The 27806-nt window shown below is 46.1% G+C and overlaps 1 protein-coding gene across 1 annotated transcript in view; it reads right to left on the bottom strand.

Moving 5' to 3' along the window:
* Nucleotides 1-27806, bottom strand: part of TMEM132C (transmembrane protein 132C) — a 382337-nt gene that overhangs the window by 192772 nt on the left and 161759 nt on the right. The window lies entirely within an intron of this gene.

Raw genomic sequence — 27806 nt, 5'->3', positions numbered from 1 at the left:
ATTTAATTGTACTTTTATATAAGTCGATTTTCAGAGATGGCTGTTTCAAAACCGGCCGGTACAATTCCTGAACATTTCACACGAGGCCCTGACAACCGGTCCTAGTGATGCCTGCACACCCTGGCTTCGATCCACAGAAATGCATTTATGCATTATGCAACCTACGAAAAGCTTAGTGCGGACCAAACTCTGAATGTGCTTTATCCCAATCCTTGTAGCAATTGCATTTTACAAACAGGGGTAGCGAGGCACCAGGAGGTAAGGAACTTGCCGACATTCACACAGTTAAGTGATGGAGCAGGAAAACCTGTGTGGTGAGTCTGCAGGGCTTATCAAGGGTGGAGAGGACTTCCTGGAGCTCCTTCACTGCATAGATAGGGACCCCCTTAGTTGCTGTTCCTCCCCTGGAGCAAACGTTATTTTTTGCTCTGCACCCTCTTCCCATACTCGCTTATCTGTCCACATATGCAGACACATGTTGAGCTCCTGTTCTGTGCAAGGCTCTGTGCTAGGGGATGAGAGGCATACACACACCCCAAGAAATAAGGGTCCCCAGGCTCAGGACACTGAAGGAGACCACTGTGGGAAACTCAGGGCCCTCCTGGTGGCTTATTCTGCAAGATCAAGGGGAGGTCCCACAAGAAAGAGGAATTTGTGGGCTTTCACAGTGTGAAGCTGGGGCTTTGAGAGGAGTGGGGCTTGGTCTTGAAGAAGCGGAAGGAGATCAACATCTCCAGGTGTGGAGAACCATCCATGTGCTCAGCGCTTCTGCGAGGGCTTTGCAACAACGCTGCAAGGGCCGATGTGACCTCACGTCCACTTGCCCGCGAGGAAACAGGGCCTGCGGCAGCGGGGGCAGAGTACCCTAAGGGTTTGCATCACCAAGCTCCCCCGCCCTCTCTCTGGCGTATAGCGACACCGTTCAGCGCAGTTCTGGAATTGGCACTGAGACCCAGATGCCACACTGGAGGCTAGTAATGTCCCTGATGGAAGAGGCAGGATTAGGATTCTGCTTCCAGAATCAGACTGCAGGGCGGAGCTTGTGCTTTGCCACCTGTATGACAAGAGACCGTCAGCTACACATTCCTAAGCCTCAGTTTCCTCATCCGTAAAGTGGGGACAAGGAGAGTGCTTAAAGCGATGGGGAAGATTCTGGAAGATGATGCTGGGCAAGTACTCAGCACAGGTCTGGGACACAGGAGTGCTCTGGACGTGGGGCCTGCTCTTTTGACAGCGCGGGTGCAGCAGAGAGGTTAACAGTGGTGGCTCTACAGCCAGACAGCCTAGCTCACATCCTGGCTCCACTCCTTTCATCTGTGACACCTTGAATAAGCTTCAGAACCCTCCTCGTTTTCTGCATCTAATACAAATCATTAGGGTTGTTGGGAGGAGTATATGGCCTATTGAATGCCGGTGCTGGGGTCATAGCTGGCTTCTAGTGAACCCTTAGTAACTGTTATCTTAGTAAGTTGCTGATGTTATTATTATTGTTGTTATAATTATTTTAATCATTATTACCATGATAGAAGCTTTCTCTACACTAGCAATGATACACTTAAGCATCCGGATATCCACCCAAGCAGACGGACCATGCACAAGCCTGTATTCCGTTAGCAATTCACATTCACCCATTTGTTCAGGCATTCAGCTTACATTTATTTTTTTTTTAAATAAATTTATGTACTTATTTATTTATTTTTGGCTGTATTGGGTCTCTGTTGATGCGCGCAGGCTTTCTCTAGTTGTGGCGAGCGGGGGCTACTGTTCGTTGTGGTGCGTGGGCTTCTCATTGCAGTGACTTCTCTTGTTGTGGAGCACGGGCTCTAGGCGCACGGGCTTCAGTAGTTGTGGCACGTGGGCTCAGTAGTTGTGGCTCGTGGGCTCTAGAGCGCAGGCTCAATAGTTGTGGCACATGGGCTCAGTAGTTGTGGCTCGCAAGCTCTAGAGCGCAGGCTCAGTAGTTGTGGCACATGGGCTCAGTAGTTGTGGCTCACGGGCTCTAGAGCACAGGCTCAGTAGTTGTGGCGCACGGGCTTAGTTGCTCCACGGCATGTGGGATCTTCCCGGACCAGGGCTTGAACCCGTGTCCCCTGCATTGGCAGGCAGACTCCTATCCACTGCGCCACCAGGGAAGTCCCTCAGCTTACTTTTATTAAACACCTACTATTTGCCCAACACAAGGCCAGGAGTTGGGAACAGCGATAAACAACCCAGGTTTGATCCCCCCCCCCCCGAGCCAACAGAGAGGGTCTATTCACAGACCCTTTTCAAAGAGCTGAAGCCTTTTCCGATGAGTTACGGGCTGAAAGATTATGCGTGCATTTGAGCCATTCTTGTTCAAACAGTTTGAACTGAGCATGCCAAATGCCCTTCACATTTTCTCCCATAGGTTCCGGCATCCTCCTCCTGCCAGCCTGCTCCATGAGGACCGGAGACCGGTCAGGTCCGTACCCTCGATCGGGATGACAGATCTGTCCCCTGAATGGTGATCGGGGGGCGTCCCCTGGGAGTTCCCGAAACTCAGCTCTGATGGGACCCTCAAAGAAGAGAGGATTTCTCTCACCTTAATCCGAGCATCCCTGGAAAGTCTCCGTTTCTGCATGCACTGGGTCTAGAGCCTTAGCAGAGGGCAAGCCCCTCCTGATTCCCCAGCTCACCTATGGGTTGGTTTTGCTTGGGGCTGGGATGCTGGCATTTCCTTGCACTTCCCTGGCATCTGATATAAATCTGTTAACCAGTGCAGATTTCTGGTACAACTTAGGTGCTTATTACAGTCTATTTCAGCTTCAGAAACAGAGAGAAGAAACGCAGATTCGGCAAGGAAGGTCCAAATAGAATGATTACGGAAGCAGAAATGTATCAAATAGGCTGGGTTCCACTGTCCATGAATTCTATGAGGAAGGTGAAAAAGGAGATTTGGTTCAGACTTTTTTCCCATCAGGGGTTTTCCTGGCAGAATTTTTCGCATCCCTGAAAGGATCATTTTTATGTGTGAGGCACTGTTCTCAGCCCTTAGAATATATCAGTTCTTTTCTATTCTCACAGTATTCACGTGAGAAGGACATGATTACATCGGCACCATCATTCCCATTGTATAGAAAGGAATACTGAGGCACAGCGGGGTTCAAGGTCACACTGCGAGTAAGTAGCGGAATCGGACTTGTCCCAGCAAGTCTGGTTTCTGAGTTTATGCTGTTAGACAGGGGTCGGCAAACGTTTCCTGCAAAGGGCCAGATAATAAATATTTAAGGTTTCTTTGCTGCAACTACTCCATTCTGCCCTCAGCGTGTGAAGGCAGTCATCGTGGACACGTAACAAATGAGCATGGCTGGGTGAAACCTTATTTATAGACACAAATCTGAATTTCATCTAATTTTCACTTATCATAAATTACCGTCTTTCAATTTTGTTTTTCAGTCATTTAGAGATGCAAAAGCCATTTTTAGCTCATAGGCTGTGCAAAAGCAGGTGGCAGGCCAGATTTGGCCTTTGGGCCATGGTTTGCCCATCCTACTCTTAACCAATACGCTACGTCCCCTATATTTAGACACAGAATGATTTGGATTCACACAAAGGACACTGTCATAGGCCAGCATGTATGCAATCTCCCTCTTACCTTGTTATTATGAAAATTCACAAGCACACAAAAAAGTGGAGAGACTAGTGGATTCCATCTCCAGCAGCCTCATCATCAGGTACCACATCCGCCATCGTGCGATCTCGTGATACAAGTTGGGAGTGCGGGGTAGACGTGATTAAATGAATCGGAGCAACTGACTGCTGCTCCCTGAGCCCAATGGGTTTGCAAATCATTGAGGAGGCTCCTTTGCCTTCATGGTGTAATTTAGAGACAAAGGTTGTCTTGGAGCGTTTGATGGCCGGGGCATTGTTTTACCACCTCTGGTGAGCTCTAAGATGGTACCCAGGTCATCCCAAAGAACAAAACAGGTGAAAACTTTCCAGGTTGAGTCAGAAGCAGAACGTGAGTGGAAACTGAATACTCTAATCCACCCCTGGGATAAAAGGAGAGTCGTGGGTAGGACACATGCAAACTAAATTTCTGCGTGCTCTTTGGGCCAACATACAGGGATGGAGTTCTGCCCTGAAAGGGGGTCCCCTCCTTTGCTAAGCCTCACTGTCTCCTCCTGAAGTTAAAAGAGGCGGAAGTGAGCCTTTGCTAGTTTGCTTCACGATTTATTTTCCTAAAGAACCAAAAGAGCTTAGAGATTCAAAGAAAAAAAAAAAACAATCAGTGTTTTTCAATAAACAGCTGATGGCTAAATTGCGGATGGAAATGCAGTCGTAATCATCTCGAATGAGCATTCATTAAGCGTCTATCTGCATGTGGTACTGTGTGCGGGCTCTGAAGGAAATGATGCATTGACCTACTTTTCTCTGCTAGAGATGCTTCACCTATTTGGGTTTCAGTCAAGTTTGCAAACCATGGCAACTTTGGAAAGAACTACTCATACACCCAGGGAAGTAAGATGTCACTTGTAGGACTGAGGAGAACCTAGAAGACGTAGCAAGAAAGCATCTTAGTCTTGGTACGCCATCGTTTTCTTCTCTGGATAAAACAGACCTGTTGTATGAGAACAGACAGTCACATCAATTTCCATCACAGAGGGACCAAGACCAACTTCCATTTTAGGAAGGCTTCTCACTGCCACTCAGCAGGATGGTCTAATACAGCATTACTTGCCTCGATTCTTTATCCCTTTGAGTAGCCCCGTGATGCGGCTTGCAGTGCCTTTCCAGTGAGTGAGTAGCGAGTGGTTTCTTTCCTAGTCCTCATCTCTGAGCTCGGCCATAGTTACTCTAACAGAACAAGGTGGAAATGATGACGGGCCAGTTCCAAACTGTGGCTTCGAGATGCCATGGACGCTTCTGCTTGCTTTGCTGTGCTTTGCTATGCTCTGCTATTACCGTGAGAAGACATCCCCAAACTAACTTGCTGGCCCCAAGAGGAGGTTGAGAGGTGTACAAGGCAGGAGGTATCTGTCCATCTGATGTGTGAAGGGGGCCAGCCAAGATTAACAGCAAGATTAGCAGAATGCCCAGCCCAGGGACTTCCCTGGTGGTCCAGTGGTAAAGAATCCACCTTACAATGCAGGGGACGCAGGTTCGATCCCTGGTCAGGGAACTAAGACCCCACACGCCGCAGGGCGACTAAGCCCGCGAGCCACAACTACTGAGCTCTCGCGCCTCAACTAGAGCCTGTGTGCTGCAAACTACAGAGTCCACGTGCTCTGGACCCCAGGCACCACAACTACAGAGCCCACGCGCCCTGGAGCCCGTGCGCCACAACTAGAGAAGAGAAAACCCGCACGCCACAACTAGAGAGAAACCTGCGCACCACAACTAAGAGTCCGCGCGTCGCAATGAAAGATCCCGCATGCCTCAACGAAGATCCCACATGCCGCAACTAAGACCCAACGCAGCCAAAAATAAATAAAATAAATAAATAATAAATCTTTAAAAAGTAAATAAAAAAAGACAAAGAGGGAATTCCCTGGCGGTGCAGTGGTCAAGACTCAGTGCTTTCACTGCTGAGGGCGTGGGTTGATCCCTGGTTGGGGAACTAAGATCCCACAAGCGGCGTGGCACAGCCTAATTAATAATAATAATAATTAATAATAATAATAATAATAATATTACAAATAAATAATAATGATAATAATAATAAAAAAAGAATGCCCAGCCCAGGCAAACTTCACAATAGTGAGAAACAACAAATGAATGTTGTTTTAGGCCACTGAGGGTTTTTTTTGGTGGGGGCAGAGTGATTTGTTATACAGCAGTAGCTAACTCATATACCAACCAACAGACGTAAAATTAAACATCAGCAAACCACAGAAGGAAACTAATTTTGTTGGAGAAAATAATGGTGATATATTCTAAATTGAAGTGGAAGTGAGATTTTATTTTCTGTTCAGGTTTGGATTATCAGCATTTAAGTGGACTACTGAGAATCTGTCCTACAGACTGTGGAAAGTATAATCCTGACTTAGGGATTATAGTATAACATACATCCCTCTACTATATAAATATCCAGTGTTTCTCAACTCTGGCTGCACAACACATTCACCTGAAAATCTGACACCTGGGTCCCACTCTCATAGATCAGGAATCCACTGTCATGGGGGCAAGACACGAGTATTTTTTTATAAAGCTCCCCAAGTGTTCATGCAGTGCGACTAAGACTGGGAAACCCTGGGCTACGTGCTACTAAGATCTAAAGAATTAAAGTGTGATAGACTTTTAGCAAATTCTGTGGTTTTTTCCCCCTAATACTAAATGTATTTCACAGGCACCATCAATATCAGATCAGACAGGAGGTTTTTTCCTACATGATTTTATGATGTCGACAGAAAACATTCTCCTTCCAGGCTGGAGGCAGCTGCAAGCCACGTGAGAAATGTTCTTTCCTTCATCCTTTCTCTCTCCTTCAAGTCTCCCAGAGTCCTTAAGCCTCCTTCTGCGGCCCTGCTTTTATTCTGCAACGTACACGTTCTGTGATGTGAGGATCTCTCTGTGCTGCCACGTGAGTGAGTTCTACTATCCTTTCCCGAACTTGCCAGGAATGATACCCAATCCCAGGAATGCGGACTCCGTATCTTGTGGGCACGTTCGACTCTGTTCTTTCAGTTCCAAGTAAATTCATCTACGGAGAGCCTTTTCTGGTGGCCCTGTGTCAGACACAAGTAACTCAGGGAAGAGCACGGGGCTTATCAGAGACCCACTGGAAAGGTGAGTTTGCCCTTTGCTGCCTGCCAAGAAGGAGGCAGATGCTCGGTTGCTCACTCCCATCGTGTAGTCCGAAAGGTGGTTTGATTTATTGCCCAGATAAAGTTACAGAGCAAAAGTCACTGGTAGGGCAGAAATTCCTTGCTGGCTCCTGAGTCATTTGGAAGACATGAAAGTGAGCAGGAAGAAAGAGTCTCCTACCACCCCAGATCACTCCCAAAGTGCTCACTGGCAGCTCTGGGTCCCTGGGTGGGCCGTGCCTCAGTTTCCTCACCTGTAGAATGGGACGCAGAGGACCCACATCACATGGAAGAGTTGGGAAGCTTCAGTGATGTTACATATGTAACCCCTGGGCCTGTGCTCCTACTGTGTTCATCCTGCACGTATTAAGTACTCAACAGATGCTAGTTTGAAGAAAAAAGCTACAAAAAATGTAAATGGAAAAAGAAAAAGAGAGAGATGGGATTTGACTGAGCTATCTGCCTTTTTTCTATGTATTGTGCCCCCTTCTGGAGAAAGTGGTCTTCAATATAATCTTAAGCCTGAAAAACTTTAAAAAATGAAGATATAATTCATATACCATATAACTCACCATAGTGAAGGGTGGTCAGTGTACATTAATATATTCACAGAGTTGTGCAACTATCACCACCATCTCATTCCAGAACATTCCATCACCCCCAAAAGAACCCTGTGTCCATCAGCAGGTCCCTCCCCCTAGCTTCTCTCCCCACCACCTGCAACCACTAACCTACTTTCTGTTTCTATGGATTTCTCTATTCTGGACATATGATATAAATGAGATTATGTATAAATAGAATGGAAGTAAAAACAGTGTGTGACTTTTTGTGTCTAAGCCTCAGCCTTTTTTATCAGGAAAAAAAAAAAAAACTGCAAGTAACTTCCTGGATGCCCAAGAAATGGCTTGTGGAACGGGTGGCGGGCTGTTGTGACTGGACCGCCCCGCCCCTTGTCTTCTGGTTGTGTTACCCGCTTTCTCCACCTGCTGGCTGTGTGCACAGAATTCTGGAAATGAACCTCGTGGGGCTGAAACCCTGCCGTGCTCTTCCCCCAGCTGCTCTGCAAAATTGCTACCACACGCTCACCTCCTCGCCCCCCTGCTCCTTTCCATGTGACCTCACTGCTGCTCTCCTGCACTCTGATGGAGAAGTCGCTGGGCAGCCCACTGTCCTGAGTGGAGAAGGAGTCACAGAGGGCATTGTCTGACAACTGCTCGCAAACAGAAAACCCAGACGCAGACGATTCTTGGAGTTTTGCAGCAAGCTGCTGGTTTTAAGAGAGGGGTAGGTTTTTTTCCGAGATTTCCTATTTTCACCAATTTGTGCAGCTTGCCACTGTGAAGTTCTCAACCGACCATGGCTCAGAGGAGAGGTGTAGTCATAAATCTGGAATTCGTAACAAAACTAAGGGGTTGCATGGAGTGTTATAAGCCGGCTATACTGTAATTTCCCCTCCAGGGATGTCAGAATTTTCTCTACTTCAATGAGCGTTCTCATCGGGCAGTCTAATTACTCTGACAAATATCAAAATATTACCTCTGTTGTCACTGTAATCTTACTTAAGAGAATGTGTTTGAATTTAAGAAGCATTGTTCTGCTGCTTTGCTGCAAATTAACTGCGTCTCCGTTGAAGTTGTGCCGTTGGCAGTTGGCTGCATCATCCTTATGGACCAATGACATCCTTGGTGTGATGCTTTTCTGGAGCAACACAGTGTGTGATAAACGCAGTGAGGCTGGCTTCCCTGGTGGCACAGTGGTTGAGAACCTGCCTGCCAATGCAGGGGACACGGGTTCAAGCCCTGGTCCGGGAAGATCCCACATGCCGCAGAGCAACTAAACCCGTGCCCCACAACTACTGAGCCTGCACTCTAGAGTCCGAGAGCCACAACTACTGAGCCCACGTGCCACAACTACTGAGCCCACACGCCTAGAGACTGTGCCCTGCAACAAGAGAAGCCACCGCAATGAGAAGCCCGCGCACCACAATGAGGAGTAGCCCCTGCTCGCCACAACTAGAGAAAAAGCCCGCGTGCAGCAACAAAGACCCAACGCAGCCAAAAATAAAATAAAATAAATAAAATTTAAAACATAATAAATAAAGGCAGTGAGGCTTTTGAGCTACAATTTAGGGAACTGGAGTTTTACCCAGGAACACAGACCACCAGCACACTGTGGGCCCAAAAGGCCGGTGAATTCCCTCCAAGAGAAAACCTATTAGGCAGTGATTCTTGAAGGGGGGTCCCTGGACCAAGAGCACTAGGATCACCTGGGAACTTCTTAAATAAGCAAATCCCCAGGCCCCCTAGACTAGCCAGATCAGACACTCTGGAGCAGGACCTAGTAATCTATGCTTCATCCTTGGGCAGGTTAAGCCCTTCAGGATATACTGATGTTCAATCCAGTTTAAGGATCTCTGTTCTAGAGTTTTATGACAGAATGATCCATCAATGCAAAGAAGTCGTCTAATGGATCTGAGATGCCAATCAACTAGGTTGTTATTAGCAACGTCAGCAGTTTTCAAGATGCCGTGACCTGTACTGGATTCAATAGCGACCCCCAAAAGATATGTCCACATCCCAGATAACTGTGAATGTGAGCTTATTTGGAAAAAGAGTCTTTGCAGATGCAACTAAGGATCCAAAGATGAGATCATCCAAACTTGTGCAGGTAGGTGGGTCCTAAATCCATCAACAAGTGTCCTTTGAGAGACACACAGAAAAGGCACCACATGAAGGAGAAGCCATGTGAAGACAGAGGCAGAGACTGGAGTGATGCAGCCACAAGCCAAGAAATGCCTGGAGCCACCACCAGAAGCTGGAAGAGGCAAAGGACAGATTCTCCCCTAGAGCCTCCAGAAGGAACCAGCTCTGCCACGAACTTGATTTCAGGCTTTCAGCCTCCCGAACCATGAGAGAATACATTTCTGTTGTTTTGAGCTGCCACGTTGAGGGTAATTTGTTACTGCAGCTCTCAGAAACTAACACATGGCCTGACCTTGTCTATAACGCAGATTCCGGGCTGCAGGAACCTCAAGAATGGTTGCACCAGGAGGTGCCATTTAATAGCTAAAGGCTGTAGGATGAGAAAAGCTGTTTTTACGGCCACGTTTTCAAGGAAGCAAGGTATGTTTGCTCCTATGTGAATCAAGGCTGCTGTTGACTGAGTATCTGTGTCCCCGCAAAATTCATATGCTGAAAGCTAACCCCCAATGTGTTTGTATTTGAGGTGGGCCTTTGGGAGGTGATTAGGTCATGAGGGGGGAGCCCCCATGAATGGGGACTAGTGCCCTTATCAAAGAGACCCCAGAGAGCTCCCCTGCCCCTTCCACCATATGTGGGGACACAAAGAAGACAGCCATTCATGAACCAGGAAGTGGGTCCTATCCAGACACGGAATCTGCAGGTACCTTGATCTTGGACTTCTAGCCTCCAGAACTGTGAGAAATAAATTGTTGTATAAGCACCCAGTCTGTGATATTCTGTGATAGCAGCCCAAAAAGACGAAGGCAAAGGTCAAAGCTGAGACTTCGATGCTTGTGGTCCTTCGCCCCCTGTTCAGTTCCTGATCCGGGTGTCAGCCGCAGACTTTCCTAATTCCAACATGGAATCATCCCTGCTTGAAATTCACAGCAGGGCTGTGACACCAGTCCTTAACACACTGAGTATGATATACGGAGGACCTGCCTTGACATCATCGAAGCTTTTGCCAGCTGTTCACCTGCACCAAAGTTCTCAGTCCAGGCATGGAGGGAGAGCCATCAAAGGTGGCCTTTCCCAAGCTGCACAACCTTAACATGGAGGAGAAGGTGGGGGAAGCTTCTCCCTACAGCCCTCCCCACCTTGGAGTCCCTGGGTAATGGTAAGGCTCTGAGGAATCCAGAAATAAAGAACCACAGTTCCCTCTGATTAGTGGAATTATCTTCCAAACTTGTGCGGCCGCCGGTCCTTTCTGCCCAAGAACTGCTAGCACCCCACAAGGCATGCGCGTCATCTGGAAGACACAGCGAAAGGTGGGGAGACTATACTGCTTACTTATCGCTGCTGTTACAGGTAGAGAGAGATACATGGGGTTACCAAGAGGTTTTTCATCTTACATTTTCCCGTAGCCCCGAATGCCAGTCTACACACTGGTGTCGTGAATTGGCCCAGAAACTTGTTAAAAGCAGGATCCCACTCCCTTCCTGGACAGCTGACCTCAAGAGGCCTTGGACCCACCAGCATCTCCCTTGGCGACTTGTGTGCATATTGCTTAGGAAATGCCATAGCTGGTGGAGAGCGATATTTCATCAGCATTATCCCCAAACACCCCCAACTTATAGTTAATATAGCCTGGTTTGATTTTCACACTCAAGACACTGCTTTCCACACTCAACCAAATAGTTCCAAATTTTCTAACTTACTGTTGCCAGGAATTGAGTATTAAACTGCCTTCTTAAGTTTTTATTTTATTCATATTACTTGACAGAGGGCTTAATTCAGGCCAGACACTTTGAGATATCAATTCATTCAATGTTCAACACATCCTTACCAAGAAAGGATTAACATTATTTCCATTTTACAGATGAGAAGACCGAGGCACAGAGAGCTCAAGTAGCTTGCCTAAGGTCACACAGCCAGGAAGTGTTGGCATCCGGACTGCATCTCAGTCAGTCTGACCCCAGGATCTGTGCACACAAGCACCATTCTGTGTGATGCTGCTTCTTGCTTAAAATGTTCCTCCCATTTTAAATCTGTCCAGTAAAGATACCTTTTAAAACTCTTATCTTATATATCTATCTCTCTTCTTCACAGCAATGTCCAGATTTAGGAGCAGGGCTTGACAACACCCTCTCATTCTGTTCAGAAGATCGAAGACCAAGATTCAGACCACAGTCAGAATTAATCCTGTAAGCTAACCCCTTGGCCAGGGGCAGTCTTCCCTTCCAAATCCTCAAATTAATGCCATAATATCTTGGCCAGAGAGACCGAACACACAAAATACAACATGAAGGGAAATCAAAGTGAAGAGCTGAAAGGAGGAGTTCTCAAGTTAAGGCGACCTTGCCCCCCTGGGGAGCTCTGCCATACCTGGAGACATTTCAGGAGATCTCCACACTGGCATTTATCGGGGAGAGGCCAGGGACGCTGCTAAACATCCTTTAATGCACAGGACAAAGAGGTACCCGGTTCAGAACGTCAACAGCGCCAGGTTGGGAAGCCCTGGTTCAAAGATTTCTTGCAACACACTCCACGGCAGAAAAATCTAAGTACAGAAAAGATTACTGATTATGTTTGTAAATACAGTGTATTGGAACGCAGCACACTCTCCTGTTTGTGTACTGTCTATGGCTGCTTTTGCAATCTGATGGTGGAGTTGCAGTTGTGACAAAGACCTTCTGGTTTGCAAAGATAAAAATATGTACCATTTGGCCCTTTACTCCAAGAAAACGTTTGCCTGCCCAATGTAAGGGGTCCATCAAAATTTGAACAGCATTCCTCTTGCGTAGTAAATTCAATCTAACGAAGTCTCTGGTTACCCCCATCTGCTCAGCTGCATGTGGCTCATGGAATCAAGGGGATCCGACCGGGATCTGATCGGGATCCGATCGGCTCGTCAACGTGTGATTGATCCATCCTTGCGTTACTAACTGCATCAGTAACGGCATTATCCCCCTTTGTCCTTTCCTCCGCTTTCCTGCATATGTTCCTTTCAAGTTAGCCATTGTTGGAAGATTGGCTCATCAAGACCAGGAGGTAACAGAGAGGCAGTGATTAACAAGCTGTTAGAAGATGCTTTAGCCCCTGCCTGCGCTAAAAAGCCAAAGGGAAATCAGTTAAGCTGGACGGTAGCTGGTCCCAGGAACCACATGAAATTCAGACAGAAGGCAGCAAATGCCTCTCCTCTGTCAGAGTTCACTGGTTTGGAATCGTCCGTCATCACCCAGGACAGACTGGCGAGTCAGCAAAGCCACTGTCTCTGCCTTGATGGGTGACCTGTCCTCTTCTCGTCCCCTGGCAAAAATGACATGAATGGCCACCGGCCAGCCTTGCACCCTGCCCATCCACACTCCACTCCAGACTCGCAGAAGCTGCTCCTATCAGGGCACGGGATTTTTCAAATCAGCATTTTTCCATTCTGGGTTTTGAAATCAATTTAGTGGTTGTCAAGCAGCCTTTTATAAGGAATGAAGGAGAACAGGTAGAAAAAATATCAGCTTGTTACACAAAGCAAAAGTACATATTGTTTTGTGAAACCTGAGTTTTAGATATAAATATGCACATACACGTATATACACGTGTGTATATATATGTATATGTAAACACAAACACTTAAAGACATTATATAAGAACACACATTACGTGGTATTATTTGTTTTGTACACTCACACTTGTATATGTGTTCTAAGTCATAATGTAACACGTATTTTTTTTTTAGTGTTATGTGTAACATTTATTTTTACTTACAAGGTATTAACACATGAATTTATTTTCTTCGTAAAATGTTACAATATTTCTGGCCATCTCTTCTTCAGAGGTAACACTTCTTGGTTTGGTGTGGACATTTCCAGATAGTTTCTAATGCATTTTATTCTATTTGTTTTAACTATTTTTAATTGAACTATAGTTAATTTACAATGTTGTGTTAGTTTCAGGTGTACAGCAAAGTGATTCAGTTATAAACATATATATATATATATTCTTTTTCAGCTTCTTTTCCACTGTAAGTTACTTACAAGATATTGAGTATAGTTCTTTGTGCTATACAGTAGATTACTGTTGGTTATCTATTTTAATTATAGTAGTGTAGATCTGTTAATCCCAAACTTCCAAACTTCTAATTCATCTCCACCCCCCAACTATCCCCTTTGATAACCATAAGTTTGTTTTTGTAACACGTATTTCTGTGTATAATAAAAAATGGTCGAGAAACCCTGCTTTAAATTGTTTCTCTATAATCTGAGATACGAGTGCTTTTCTATAAATGGCTTAAACTGCTGGGACAGAATTAAGAAGTCAGAGAGATGTATTTCCATTCCTCCTGTTAGAAAACCATAGTCAGTAATTCCTTTTGCTTCCCCTAAGCGGTTGATCTAACTTCTACCAAGGGGTATGCTTGCCTACGAGGGTCGAGTGTAATTCTCTGTGTTCCGAAGACCTAAGAAACCCAAGTATGAGGGAGCTAGAGAGAAACCTAGGAAAAGTAAAGTCTGACATTTCCCACACTTAGTCTTTTGAGTATTGTCACGATTTTTGTGAGAACCATAACCCATATTCTATGATTTAATATTTTAATTCGTTTTTATGTTTTTTCCTAAGCAATAATATCTGCACCATCGCAGATTTTTATGTGATAATTTTTTCCCTAATACGCATACAACTAAATACATAATTCCATAAATAAAAATGTTTATGGATCAACTAAAATAGGTGGTACATCTAGTAATTTGGGAAATCTTGACCTTGCTCAACCCTCCTCACCTATGCTCTCCTGTGGCAGCCAGAGTGATTGGGGGAGGGATGGAGTGGGAGTTTGGGGTTAGCAGACGCAAACTAGTATATACAGGATGGATAATCAACAAGGTCCTTCTGTAGAGCACAGGGAACTATATTCAATATCCTGTGATAAACTGTAATGGAAAAGAATACTAAAAAAAGAATGTATATACATGTATAAGTGAATCACTTTGCTGTACAGCAGAAATTAACACAACATTGTAAATCAACTATACTTCAATAACAAAAATAAATTTTAAAAAAATTTTAAATAAAATGAAAATCTGATCCGTCCCCTACTCCAAGGCTTCCCTGTGCTCTCAGGAGAAGGTCCAAGCCCCCCGCTGCCTCACCCGGGCTTCAGGCAGCACCTCCAACTCGCCATCATCCTTGTCACCCAAGACTGGTCTTTCTGTCTGGACCACTCTTTGCCCAAGCAACGCCTTCACCCTGCTTTCCAAGTGTTCACCTGAACAGGTGTGCCAGCACCTGCTCGACCTCGGACATAACTAGCATCACATCCTCATCAGATACGCCCCTGCCCTTTGCTGACGCCCTGTAGAGCCATCCCCCCCATCCCCACCCATATAACACCTGGCATAGTCCCCCTTGCACGCTACCGTATTTGTGTATCCGTCAGACCTACACCTGTCTCCTCCACTGGACTGTTAAGCCTCACGTGGGTAGGGGCGAACACATCATGGGCACACATCACATGTCTGCTGGATGAATGAACAGACGGATGGACAGAAGGACAGAGGCAGGTGTGTTTTTGCAGAAGCAGAAACGGAGGGCTGGGGAGAGCGGAGGCTTGTCCCTAACGCAGCGCATCAGAGGACACAAATCAGAACCCGTCTCAGCTTCTTATCCTGCTCTCTCCTCCATGCCGCAGCTCTGTGCAGAAACCTAAAAAACATTCAGGCAAATCAGCCAGGAACCTATTCCAAATTAGCCCCAGGCCAGTGCTGGGAAGGTCCCTGGCTTCCTCGCAGCCCCAGATCTGAGCCTGATTCCTGCTACTGAGAGGCTCAGAGGGCAGCTTGGAGCCTGTTAGCTCCAATTCACGGGATAACAACAGCGAGAAAGAAAGGCAAAGAAAACAAAACTTAGCTCAATTGGCTCACAATCCCCCGTAACAATCAGTCTCTGATTAGCCACCTCGTTAAAATATAAACTAATTAAATTCAATCATTTAAGCAATAGCCCAAGCCAGCACACCCATTATCATCAAAAACTCCATAATGTTCACTCTCTACAAGACATGACAATTTGGTGTTTTTATTAAGAATATGAATTTCCTGCTGGTGTGGAGAAGAAAATCTCTGGCAGCTGCTGTTCTCCCATTGTCCCCGCATGCCAAGAGCATCTTTTTCAATTTCCCAAACAAAGCGATTAGGGAAGAAGCCACCCAAACACACCCGGAGTATGAGATGAGAGGTGTATAAATAGTTCCTAAGGAGGATTTTCTTTCCAAATTAGCAATGTGTCTGATACTTGCATTATAAACGCGGCAAACTCCCAATTAGATGGGGAACCGAGGACCAGTCAACCTCCCCTGCTCCCACAGACCTTGGAATCTCTGCACATCTTCTGTCTTTTACCTGCAAACCCTTCCCTTCTTCATCATGTTGAAACCCTACTCATAATTCAAGCACCAGCTCGAGGGCCCTACAAACTCTTCACTGGTTCACCAGGATGAATCAACACCTCTCTCTCCTCAGCACTTCTATTTATTCATCTTCTTCCAGTTTTATTGAGATGTAAGTGGCACACAGCAGGGTATACATTCAAGGTGTACAGCATCATGACCTGACTTACATCCATCACGAAATGATTCCCACAATAAGTCTGTTGAACGTCTATCATCTCACAGAGATATATTAAAGAAAAAGAAAAACAATTTCTTCTTGTGATGAGAACTCAGGATTTACTTTCTAAACAACTTCCCTGTACACCGTGCAGCAGCGCTCATTATACTAATCATGTTGTGCACACAACCCTAGTGGATATTTTTCTGAGAACTGGAAGTTCGTACCTTTTGACCACCTTCATTCAATCCCTCCACCCCCAGCTCCTCCTCAGAACTTTTAGCGTCTGTTTCATTCTATATGAAGCACTGGGTCAGGACTTCCCAACCTGAACAGCTACCCAGGCTGGAACAGATAACATTAAGAAGTACAGCCTTCCAGGTGTGAGAAAATCCAGACCTGGAGGGGGAATCAGGCTCCCCTTGGTTCCAGCTGATTCATACTGCTGAACACTCTGAATTTCCGTAAGATTTCAGAAAGGTGAATTTTTCAAATGAAAAGTTGAAATGTTGGCAATGGAATGAATGACATGGACACTTTATGTAAGCTAAATGAAACATGCTCGCAGGTCCAGGGGAACCAGTGGCTGCCACTTTCCCTCCCTCTGTTGTAGGATTTTGCTTATACGACGGCTCCCTCCCAGGGCACATGGCTTTCTGGATTTGTGGCTCCTACAGGGAAGTCAACTTGTCTCCTTCCTTTCTATGACCCTCTCTTCACAGATGATGGGTAACCCTCCATCCCACTCAAGCGGGAGGAAGGGTGGCTGGGCCCTCGTGTGTTTTCACCTTGGTGAAAGCTTCACTTTTGTATAAATATTTAGCTTTTATACCTCACATTACAAACAGTTCTGGGAATATGAGCTACAAGGGAAACCAATGAATGCTCAGATAAGGAAATAAAAAGTCCAATTTCAAAGTTCTTTCTCCAGGGATCGTTTCAGTTGCCTATTGTAAGCTGTCTTTTTCTCTTCCTCAGATCTGCCGTGGCTCCTCCAAGATCTGCTCTGAGCCCCACCTTTTAAATTCCCCTGAAGGCGTTACCTCTGATGATAACGTATGTTGCCCAGTTCTAGGATTTCATAATAGACAGAAGAATTCTCGGCGGCTCCCAATGAGTAATTTCATCTGAGGCTCTTCAGGACGCTGAACATTTCGCCTGACAAATGGTTACGGACCACCTGCTGTGTGCCAGGCCCCGTGCTGGGGGTGGGAAAGCAAGATGAACAGGAGTCAGCCCTGCCCGCCGGATGGCACCCGGTGGCGTGCACTCACGGGGGCAAACAGAAAATGTTATACAAAGTCATGGCTGCATTCTTGGGGAGAGGAAGGAGGGACTCCCATCAAGAACTGGCACCCCGGGGCTTCCCTGGTGGCGCAGTGGTTGGGAGTCTGCCTGCCGGTGCAGGGGACGCGGGTTCGAGCCCTGGTCTAGGAAGATCCCACATGCCGCGGAGCAACTAGGCCCGTGAGCCACAACTACTGAGCCTGCGCGCCTGGAGCCTGTGCTCCGCAACAAGAGAGGCCGCGATAGTGAGAGGCCCGCGCGCCGCGATGAAGAGTGGCCCCCGCTTGCCACAACTAGAGAAAGCCCTCGCACAGAAACGAAGACCCAACATAGCAATCAATCAATCAATCAATCAAAAAAAAAAAAAAAAAGAACTGGCACCCCAAATGTGATGGGAAAACTGTGGAGAGTTTTGAGCAGAAGGAGTTGACATGTTGTGATTAGGTTGCAGTAAAGCCCCCCTGGCCGCCCTGCAGAGAACAGAGTATGGAGTGGGGTTGATGCCGGGGATCAGTCATGCCCTGCTGAGGCTGCCCAGGCAGGTGGTGATGGAGGCTGGGCACAGAGAGATGACGGAGGAGGTCTGGGCTGAGGCTGTCCAGGCAGGTGGTGATGGAGGCTGGGCACAGAGAGATGACGGAGGAGGTCTGGGCTGAGGCTGTCCAGGCAGGTGGTGATGGAGGCTGGGCACAGAGAGATGACGGAGGAGGTCTGGGCTGAGGCTGCCCAGGCAGGTGGTGATGGAGGCTGGGCACAGAGAGATGACGGAGGAGGTCTGGGCTGAGGCTGTCCAGGCAGGTGGTGATGGAGGCTGGGCACAGAGAGATGACGGAGGAGGTCTGGGCTGAGGCTGTCCAGGCAGGTGGTGATGGAGGCTGGGCACAGAGAGATGACGGAGGAGGTCTGGGCTGAGGCTGCCCAGGCAGGTGGTGATGGAGGCTGGGCACAGAGAGATGACGGAGGAGGTCTGGGCTGAGGCTGTCCAGGCAGGTGGTGATGGAGGCTGGGCACAGAGAGATGACGGAGGAGGTCTGGGCTGAGGCTGTCCAGGCAGGTGGTGATGGAGGCTGGGCACAGAGAGATGATGGAGGAGGTCTGGGCTGGGATCGAAGCCGGGATATATTCTGGAGTGCAGTGGACAGGATACAGAGAGCAGTAAAGGGAGAGAGACCCAGCATGACTTGTGTGTGGCCTTGGGGACTGAGCAAGCGGGCAGCCTGCGGTGCGTTCACTGAGATGGAGAATGCATGGGTGGAAAGCATGACTCAGGCTGAGTTTTCGTTGTGGGGTGGAATTGGAAGTGGGACCAGGGTTTTGCTTTGTCTGCGTGATTTGTGATGAATCGCAGATACCTAAACGGAAGCCCCAAATGCGAGGCTGGATTTTCAAGACAGGAATAGAGCAGGGAGCTTAGGAATTCCCACCACATGGTGAGTACAATGCAAACTCCTCTGCACCCTGTCTGCTTTCCTAGTCTCCTTTCAACACGCCAGTCACAATTATCTTTCTGTCCTTTGAGTGGGCCAAGCTTGCCCCCTACCTCAGGGCCTTTGCACTGGCCGTTCTTACCCACTGGTTCACCCTTCCCTCAGCTCTTCACACAGCCGGACCTTTCCTGTTATTCATATTCTACTCAAATATCATTTGCTGAGGAAGAAGGTCCCTGACAACCCAATCAAAAAAACCCACTCTCACAATCCTACTTTCTTGTCTTCGAAACCCTTGTTGGTATCTGAAATTATCTTATTTCTGCATTTGTTTCCTTATTTATTGTACGTGTTTTGCTATTGGAATGTAAGCTGTAGGGAGAAAGGATTCTTGGACTGTCTTATTCACAGACATGCTATTAAAGCATCTAACACATAGTAGGTGCTCAGCAAATCTGTGTTGAATAGTAAAAAAGCTTACACCATTATCACAGGTACTTTTTTTGTTTCTTAATATAGATAGACCATTGTATTTAATTCCGCTTTTGTAAACAATGATGCAAACGGGAAACTGTGTTTATTCCCAGAGCTCCAAGGAAGTTAGACTGCAGAGTGAAGAAGGCTCCCACCTTCTGCTGGACACATAAGCATGAGCCAGATGCTCTAAGCAGGTTGTGTTTGTCATTTAATGGAACACTTAACAGGCAGCAGAAACCTTTCAGGTATATAATGAAGTAGCATCCAAATGGCACTGAACAATCTAACTCAGATGCCATTTATGAGTGGGTCTTAGGCCAGGAACTACACCACCCCTGAAGAATGGAATTTACAATGATGAGCCTTGGGAAGTGAACCAAAACGAAGATGAGGCTTCTTCTGGGGTCTTCAGTGGGGAAGGCAGTCCACTATGACATTCATCACTTTTGAATGAATTACAAAAAAAAAAAAACCAGTTTCCTTTGGGTGCACACAGACCCATGGGGTCTTGGCTTGGTGAGCAATGATTGGGCTGCATTTCAGTCCCCATCATCACCTCAGCTGAGCCTACTTGAGCAGTGCACAACCTGTACAACTGTGCACAGGAGTCCTGGGGAGTGAGGAGGGAGCTCCCTGAAATAAGGTGCAATGAAAACTTTGTTTCACTTTTTAGGGGTCTTAAAGTGACAGTCTTCAGGTCAAATCCTTTCCCTAGACCTTTTCCTTTATTTCTTTTTTTTAGGAGGATGATTGCTTATATAGATCCACAGATCCTACCTCTCCTTTTTGCTAATTATACTCCCCAGTGCACAATCTTATGTTCCCTGTCTGGTCTCCTGTGGCATCTGAATGAAGAGAAAGAGTACAGGTAGGAAAAGATTTTAGAATGTCAATTACCTCTTTTTTCCCCCTCCTAATTAACAGCTTCCAGGAGCAAACTTTCCAAGGTGAAATTTACACACAGAGAAGATAAATGGTTTCTTAATTGGGGGTCACTGACAAGGTCACCAATAGCACTCTGTTATTGTTATTTTTTTTCAAACATGCCTTCATTAACTGTCTCTTAAAAATAGTACAAAGAGGTCCAAGACGTTTGATGATCACACTTCCTCTCCCTAGCTACTCATTTTCAAATTAAGGAATCGCTGCAGGCTGAGCCATCAGAAGCCAAGGGCTGCCCCTGGCCTGCTTCCCTTCATCTTTGGTAAGTGCTCCATCCACTGCACCCGGCAATGAGATGCTACACTGTGAAAAATCAGTAGTAGCAAGAGTCCAAGACCTACCGATGACTGAATAGACCTAACTGGAGATCAGGTAAGGAGGTGGCAAGAGTGTCCATGCACTTCCCTGACAAAGTACGAGCCAAATGAAAAACAGCAGCTCCTTCCTGGAAACTGGCTTTAGTTAACTGACATCTGCTGCTTTGGCTGTCCAGGGTCCATCCTCTCTTCTTCTGGTGATGCCTGTCATTTCTTTAGGGTAGCCGTCACCACTCCAGTGTGGGCTAGCTGGGGCTGATCCACCCTCCTGCGTGGGGTGGGCACAACAGCCAAGCCAGACCAAGACGGTTCACAGTGACCAATTCAGAAACAGCCTTGTGACCCAGTATGGGACGTTGAGGACCAGTCCCAGAACTCTGCTTGAGCAACTGGACGTGCTAAGCTCAAAGAATATAGATTCGAATTTTCTGGCAGCCACCTGGCTACCCTGTGAGGAGATACTGCTTAGAACAAAGCCATAATAGAAGCAAGCAGGGGTGAGAACTGAACAGAAAGACAGTACATGTCCTAGTGACGTTGTTATTGGCCTTTGGTCCAGCCACGCCTGACACCTGCACTATCCTAGTTTCATGAGCCACTGTTTTATTTTTTCCTTAAGCCAGTTTAATTTGATTTTCTGTTATCATAACTAAAATGGTCCTATTTATTATACCCCCAGGCAGATCTCTTCTGAATTCATGGAGAAGTCCAAATTTGGAAACCACTAATATGGACCCTGATCAATACCAGATCTGCCCTCTCTGAGCTCCAAGCCCTATTTTTTGATACTTGCTGGATAATACTCACAGATACCAATAGCACCTCAACTTCAAATAAATTTAAAAGAGAATTCTTCCCCCTCCCCTCAAAACTTGGCTTTCTCATTTCAATCAGTGGTACCACTGTCACCCAGGCTGGAAACATGGGGGTCTTCCTCTATCCTCCCACCCCTTTTAACCTTACATTTCTACTACCAGCTTCTAACAACGAACAACCAAATCCTGGAGAGCCCAGCCCCTCTTCCCTACCCCAGCTGCAGCTTCCTCCCTGGTCTCCCTACTCCAGCCCCAGGCCTTCCATCCCTTCTCTACACAGCTGCTGGGAGGACTTTTCCAAAACGCAATTTTTAAATAATTAATTAATTTATTTATTTTTGGCTGCGTTGGGTCTTCGTTGCTGCGCGTGGGCTTTCTCTAGTTATGGTGCGTGGGCTCCTCATTGCGGTGGCTTCTCTTGTTGCAGAGCATGGCCTCTAGGTGAGTGGGCTTCAGCAGTTGTGGCACTCTGGCTCAGTAATTGTGGCTTGCGGGCTCTAGAGCACAGGCTCAGTAGTTGTGGCGCACAGACTTCTTTGCTCCGCGGCATGTGGGATCTTCCCGGACCAGGGCTCAAACCTGTGTCCCCTGCACTGGCAGGCAGATTCTCAACCACTGCATCACCAGGGAAGCCCCCAAAATGCAATTTTTAATCACAGGATACTTCCCTGTTTAAAGTCCCTGTACCACAGACATCCAGTGGTCTTAAATAATTCGTCTTCTCTTTTTTCCGTTAAGACAAGACTCTCTGAATTTTCCCTGGGCACCTGGTGCCCAGACTAAATGCAGACGGAAAACTACATTTCCCAGCCTCCCTGGCAGTCGGGTACAGCCACGTGTCTAAGTTCTGGTCAGTGGGGTGTGAGTAGGAGTGATGACGGGCAACTTTTGGACAGTGCTCTTGAAACAGTGGTGGGACGCAGTAGCCCTGGATCCGATGGCACCGTGGTTATCTCTTCTCAACTCCACATCCATGTTGGTGGCTTGAAATTGGCCACAGTGGGATATTTACAAAACGGAAATTGGCAAAAGCAACAAATCAACCTCCTCCACCCCCATCTGAGAGCTGGTTGTTAAATATTCGCCAGGGCACTACTGCTTTAAAGTGGAAGAGTAAGGCTTCCTCTTCCCATTTCTCCTCCTTTGCACTGGTTGGAATCAGGGCGTGGTGATGGGCCATTGCGCTAAGGAGGGCAACAGTCCAAGGACGGTGCAGCAGGAAGTCAGAAGGGGGCAGAGTCAAGATGGCGGACTAGGAGGATGTGGAATTCACGTCTCCGCACAACTAGGGCACCTACCAGGCACCGGTGAGGGACCGCGGACACCTAAGGGGACGGGAGGGACCCCCAGCGACCGGGTAGGACGAGAGGCATGGGGGGGAGTGATGGGGGAGGAGAAGTGGAGGCGGGATGGGACTGGCGCCCCTGAGGGGCGGCTGGGGGAGGGGAAGGGATCCCTCGCTGGAAGGGGGAAATCGGGGGACCATTGGGAGAGCAGAGGATCAAAACGGAGTGTGGCCAGGTTCCCCCTGCCCACTTGGGCCCCCAGGAGCCTGCTGAGATCCTGGGCCTGATCCTCTGCCCACCGAGGCTCCCTCCAGCCGCGTGGGTCCTGAAGGAGTGGGAGGGAGGGAAGGGGGAGCAAAAGTAAAGGCCAGACCTCCGGGACCGGCACCCCTGAGGGGCGGCTGGGGGAGGGGAGGAGCTCCTACACCCAGCGGGACCCACCTGTGGTTAGGGGTCCAGCAGCGACGGGGGAGACCCTGGGGGAGACGGTGGGGGAGGGGCGTGGAGGACCGGGGCCAGCGCTTTCCCTGTCCACTTAGGTACCAGGGAGCCTGCTGGGCTCCTGGGACTAATCCTCTGTCCTGGGAGCCTCCCTCCTGCCGCGCAGAGCCCAAGCCCCGCCCCTAGACGCCCACCTGGGGCCCCCCCTCTACACTCGGAGACCCCCTCTGAGACCCCCTCCAACGCACTGGGCCTAAGCCCCACCCACACACCCGCACCCAGGGCCCTACCTCCAAACCGCGGAACTCCACACTCCCGAGGCCCTCCTTTCCACGTGCTGCCTCTCCCCTTCCGCAGGTCCTAGGCAGAGGCCCCGCCCCACGCTTGAACGTCAGCCCGCCTAGGCCCCGCCCCCAAGGCCTTTTCCCGCTGCTCGGGTCCTAAGCCAAGGCCCCGCCCCACGATCAAACGTCACCCCCTTCGCCTAGGACCCGCCCCACCCTAAACCCCGCCCCTGACTAAGTTCCACCCCCCCCGCCTAAACTCCACCCCCATAGCCAAGGCTTTTTTTTTTTTTTCTTTTCTTCTTTCCTCTTTTAGATTGGGGTTCTGTTTTACCTTGTTGTTGATTCATTGTTGTTAATACATTTATATTTTTATTTTTTCTAATAAATCTTTTATTTTTCTAATTTGATTTTATTCTTTATACTTTTGTTACTGTTCCGCTCCTTTTGGCTTGTTCCCCACCCCCCCTTTTTTCTTCTTTTTTCTGTTGTGATTTTGTTTTACCTTGTTGCAGTTGTTTCGATTATATTTTTATTTTTCCTAATATATTTTTTATCCTTCTAATTTTATTTGTTTTTTATTCTTTGTTATTGTACTGCTTTTTTTTTTGCCTAACCACGCAGCTTGTGGGATTTTCTTTCCCAGGCCAGAGGTCAGGCACAAGCTCCTGTGGTGGGAGCTCCGGATCCAAACTACAGGACTAACAGAGAACCTCAGACCCCAGGGAATATTAATCGGAGTGAGGCCTCCTGGAGATCCTCATCTCAGCACTAAGACCCGGCTCTTCTACCCACCTGCCTGCAAACTCCATTGCTGGACGCCTCAGGCCAAACAACCAGTAAGACAGGAACACAGCCCCACCCATCAACAAAAAAGAATGAAACGACAAAAAAATATGTTACAGACGAAGGAGCAAGGTAAAAACGTACAAGACCAAATAAATGAAGATGAAATAGGCAACCTACCTGAAAAAGAATTCAGAGTAATGATAGTAAAGATGATCCAAAATCTCGGAAACAGAATGGAGAGAATACAAGAAACATTTAACAAGGATCTAGAAGAACTAAAGAGCAAACAAACAGTGATGAACAATACAATAACTGAAATTAAAAATTCTCTAGAAGGAATCAATAGCAGAATAACTGAGGCAGAAGAACAGACAAGGGAGCTGGAAGGTAAAATGGTGGAAATAACTGCCATGGAGCAGAAAAAAGAATGAAAAGAATTGAGGACAGTCTCAGAGACCACTGGGACAACATTAAATGCACCAACATTCGAATTGTAAGGGTCCCAGAAGAAGAAGAGAAAAAGAAAGAGTCTGAGAAAATATTTGAAGACATTATAGTCGAAAACTTCCCTAACATGGGAAAGGAAATAGTCAATCAAGTCCAGGAAGTGCAGAGAGTCTCATACAGGATAAACCCAAAAAGAAACATGCCGAGACACATGTTAATCAAACTATCAAACATTAAATACAAAGAAAAAATATTAAAAGCAGCAAGGGAAAAGCAATAAATAACATTTGAGGGAATCCCCATAAGGTAAACAGCTGACCTTCCAGCAGAAACTCTGCAAGCCAGAAGGGGGTGTCAGGACATATTTAAAATGATGAAATGGAAAAACCTACAACCAAGATTATTCTACCCAGCAAGGATCTCATTCAGATTCAATGGAGAAATAAAAAGGTTTATAGACAAGCAAAAGCTACGAGAATTCAGCACCACCAAACCAGCTTTACAACAAATGCCAAAGGAACTTCTCTAAGCAGGAAACACAGGAGAAGAAAAAGACCCACAAAAACAAACCTAAATCAATTAAGAAAACGGTAATAGGAACATACATATCAGTAATTACCTTGAATGTAAATGGATTAAATTCTCTAACTAAAAGACACAGACTGGCTGAATGGATACAAAAACAAGACCTTTATATATGCTGTCTACAAGAAACCCACTTCAGACCTAGGTACGCATACAGACTGAAAGTGAGGGGATGGAAAAAGATATTCCATGCAAATGGAAATCACAAAAAAGCTGGAGTAGCAATACTCATATCAGATAAAATAGACTTTAAATAAAGACCGTTATAAGGAAGGACACTACATAATGATCAAGGGATCAATCGGAGAAGAAAACATAACAATTATAAATATTTATGCACCCAACATAGGAGCACCTCAATACATATGGCAAATGCTAACAGCCATCAAAGGAGAAATCGACAGTAACACAATAATAGTGGGGGACCTTAACACCCCATTTACACCAACAGACAGATCATCCAGACAGAAAATAAATAAGGAAACACAAGCTTTAAATGACACAATAGACCACATAGACTTAATTGATATTTTTATGACATCCCACCCAAAAGCAGAAGAATACACTTTCTCCTCAAGTGCGCACGGAATGTTCTCCAGAATAGATCACATCTTGGGTCACAAATCAAGCCTTGGAAAATTTAAGAAAACTGAAATTGTATCAAGCATCTTTTCCGACCACAATGCTATGAGATTAGAAATCAATTACAGGAAAAAAAACCAGTAAAAAACACAAATACATGGAGGTGAAACAGTGCACTGCAAAATAACCAAGAGATCACTGAAGAAATCAAAAAATACTTAGAAACAAATGACAATGAATACATGACGATCCAAAAACCTATGGGACACAGCAAAAGCAGTTCTAAGAGGGAAGTTCAAGGCAATGCAAGCTCACCTCAAGAAACAAGAAAAATCTCAAATAAACAATCTAACCTTACACCTAAAGCAACCAGAAAAAGAAGAACAAAGAAAATCCAAAGTTAGTAGAAGGAAAGAAATCATAAAGATCAGAGCAGAAATAAATGAAATAGAAACAAAGAAACTTAAAACCTTTTGCAAAGCAAAAGAAACCACAAACAAGACGAAAAGACAACCCTCAGAATGGGAGAAAATACTTGCCAACGAAGCAACTGACAAAGGATTAATCTCCAAAATATATAAGCAGCTCATGTAGCTCAATATCAAAAAAACAAACAACCCAATCCAAAAATGGGCAGAAGACCTAAATAGACATTTCTCCAAAGAAGACATACAGATGGCCAACAAATACATGAAAATATGCTCAACATCACTAATCATTAGAGAAATGCAAATCAAAACTACAATGAGGTATCACCTCACACCAGTCAGAATGGCCATCATCAAAAAATCTACAAACAATAAATGCTGGAGAGGGTGTGGAGAAAAGGGAACCCTCCTGCACTGTTGGTGGGAATGTAAATTGATACAGCCACTATGGAGAACAGTATGGAGGTTCCTTAAAAAACTAAAAATGGAACTACCATATGACCCAGCAATCCCACTACTGGGCATATACCCTGAGAAAACCATAATTCAAAAAGATACATGTACCACAATGTTCATTGCAGCATTATTTACAATAGCCAGGACATGGAAGCAACCGAAGTGTCCATCATCAGATGAATGGATAAAGAAGATGTGGCACATATATACAATGGAATATCACTCAGCCATAAAAAGAAACGCAATTGAGTTATTTGTAGTGAGGTGGATGGACCTAGAGTCTGTCATACAGAGTGTAGTAAGTCAGAAAGAGAAAAACAAATACCGTATGCTAACACATATAGATGGAATTTTAAAAAGCAGTACTGATTAACCTAGTGGCAGGGCAGGAATAAATAAGTCTCTACGCAGATGTAAAGAACGGACTTGAGGGCATGGAGGGGAAGGGGAAGCTGGGATGAAGTGAGAGGGTAGCACTGACATATATACACTACCAAACGTAAAATAGATAGCTAGTGGGAAGCTGCTGCATAGCACACGGTGATCAGCTCGGTGCTTTGTGACCACCTAGAGGGGTGGGATAGGGAGGGTGGGAAGGGAGACTCAAGAGGGAGGGGATATGGGGATATATGTACACGTATAGCTGATTCACTTTGTTGTACAGTAGAAACTAACACAACATTGTAAAGCATTTATACTCCAATAAAGATGTGAAAAAAAGAAAAGTTAGAAGGGACCTGGGTCCCAACACTGTGAAGTGATTATACAACCCTAAACTGATGATTCCTGGATGTTATGTGAGAAAGAAACAAACTTAAGAAAATCAATTTATATTTTGTTCTACATTCTGTTAAATATTGCTGACAGGAGTATAAAACGGTCTAAGCACGCTGGAAGACTGTTTGGCAGTTTCTTAAGAAGTGAAACATCTGTTTACCCTACAACCCAGCCATTTCACTCCAAAATGAATGAAAACATATGTGCACACAAAACCTTGCATACAAATATTCATAGCAGTTTTATGCATGATAGCTCAAACTGGCAACAACCAGATGAATGGATAAACCAACTGTAGTATATTGGTAGAATGAACTACAGCTAATCAATAAAAGGGAATGAAGTACTGTTAAATATAACAATACGACTCAATCTCAAAAACATTCTGAGCTAAAGAAGTGAGATGAAAAATATTACTT

Source organism: Balaenoptera borealis (assembly GCF_965194805.1).
Source record: "Balaenoptera borealis genome assembly, chromosome: 14".
Taxonomy (NCBI): Eukaryota; Metazoa; Chordata; class Mammalia; order Artiodactyla; family Balaenopteridae; genus Balaenoptera; species Balaenoptera borealis.
The sequence above is the reverse complement of the archived record's forward strand: the minus strand, read 5'-3'. Positions and strand labels throughout refer to the sequence as shown.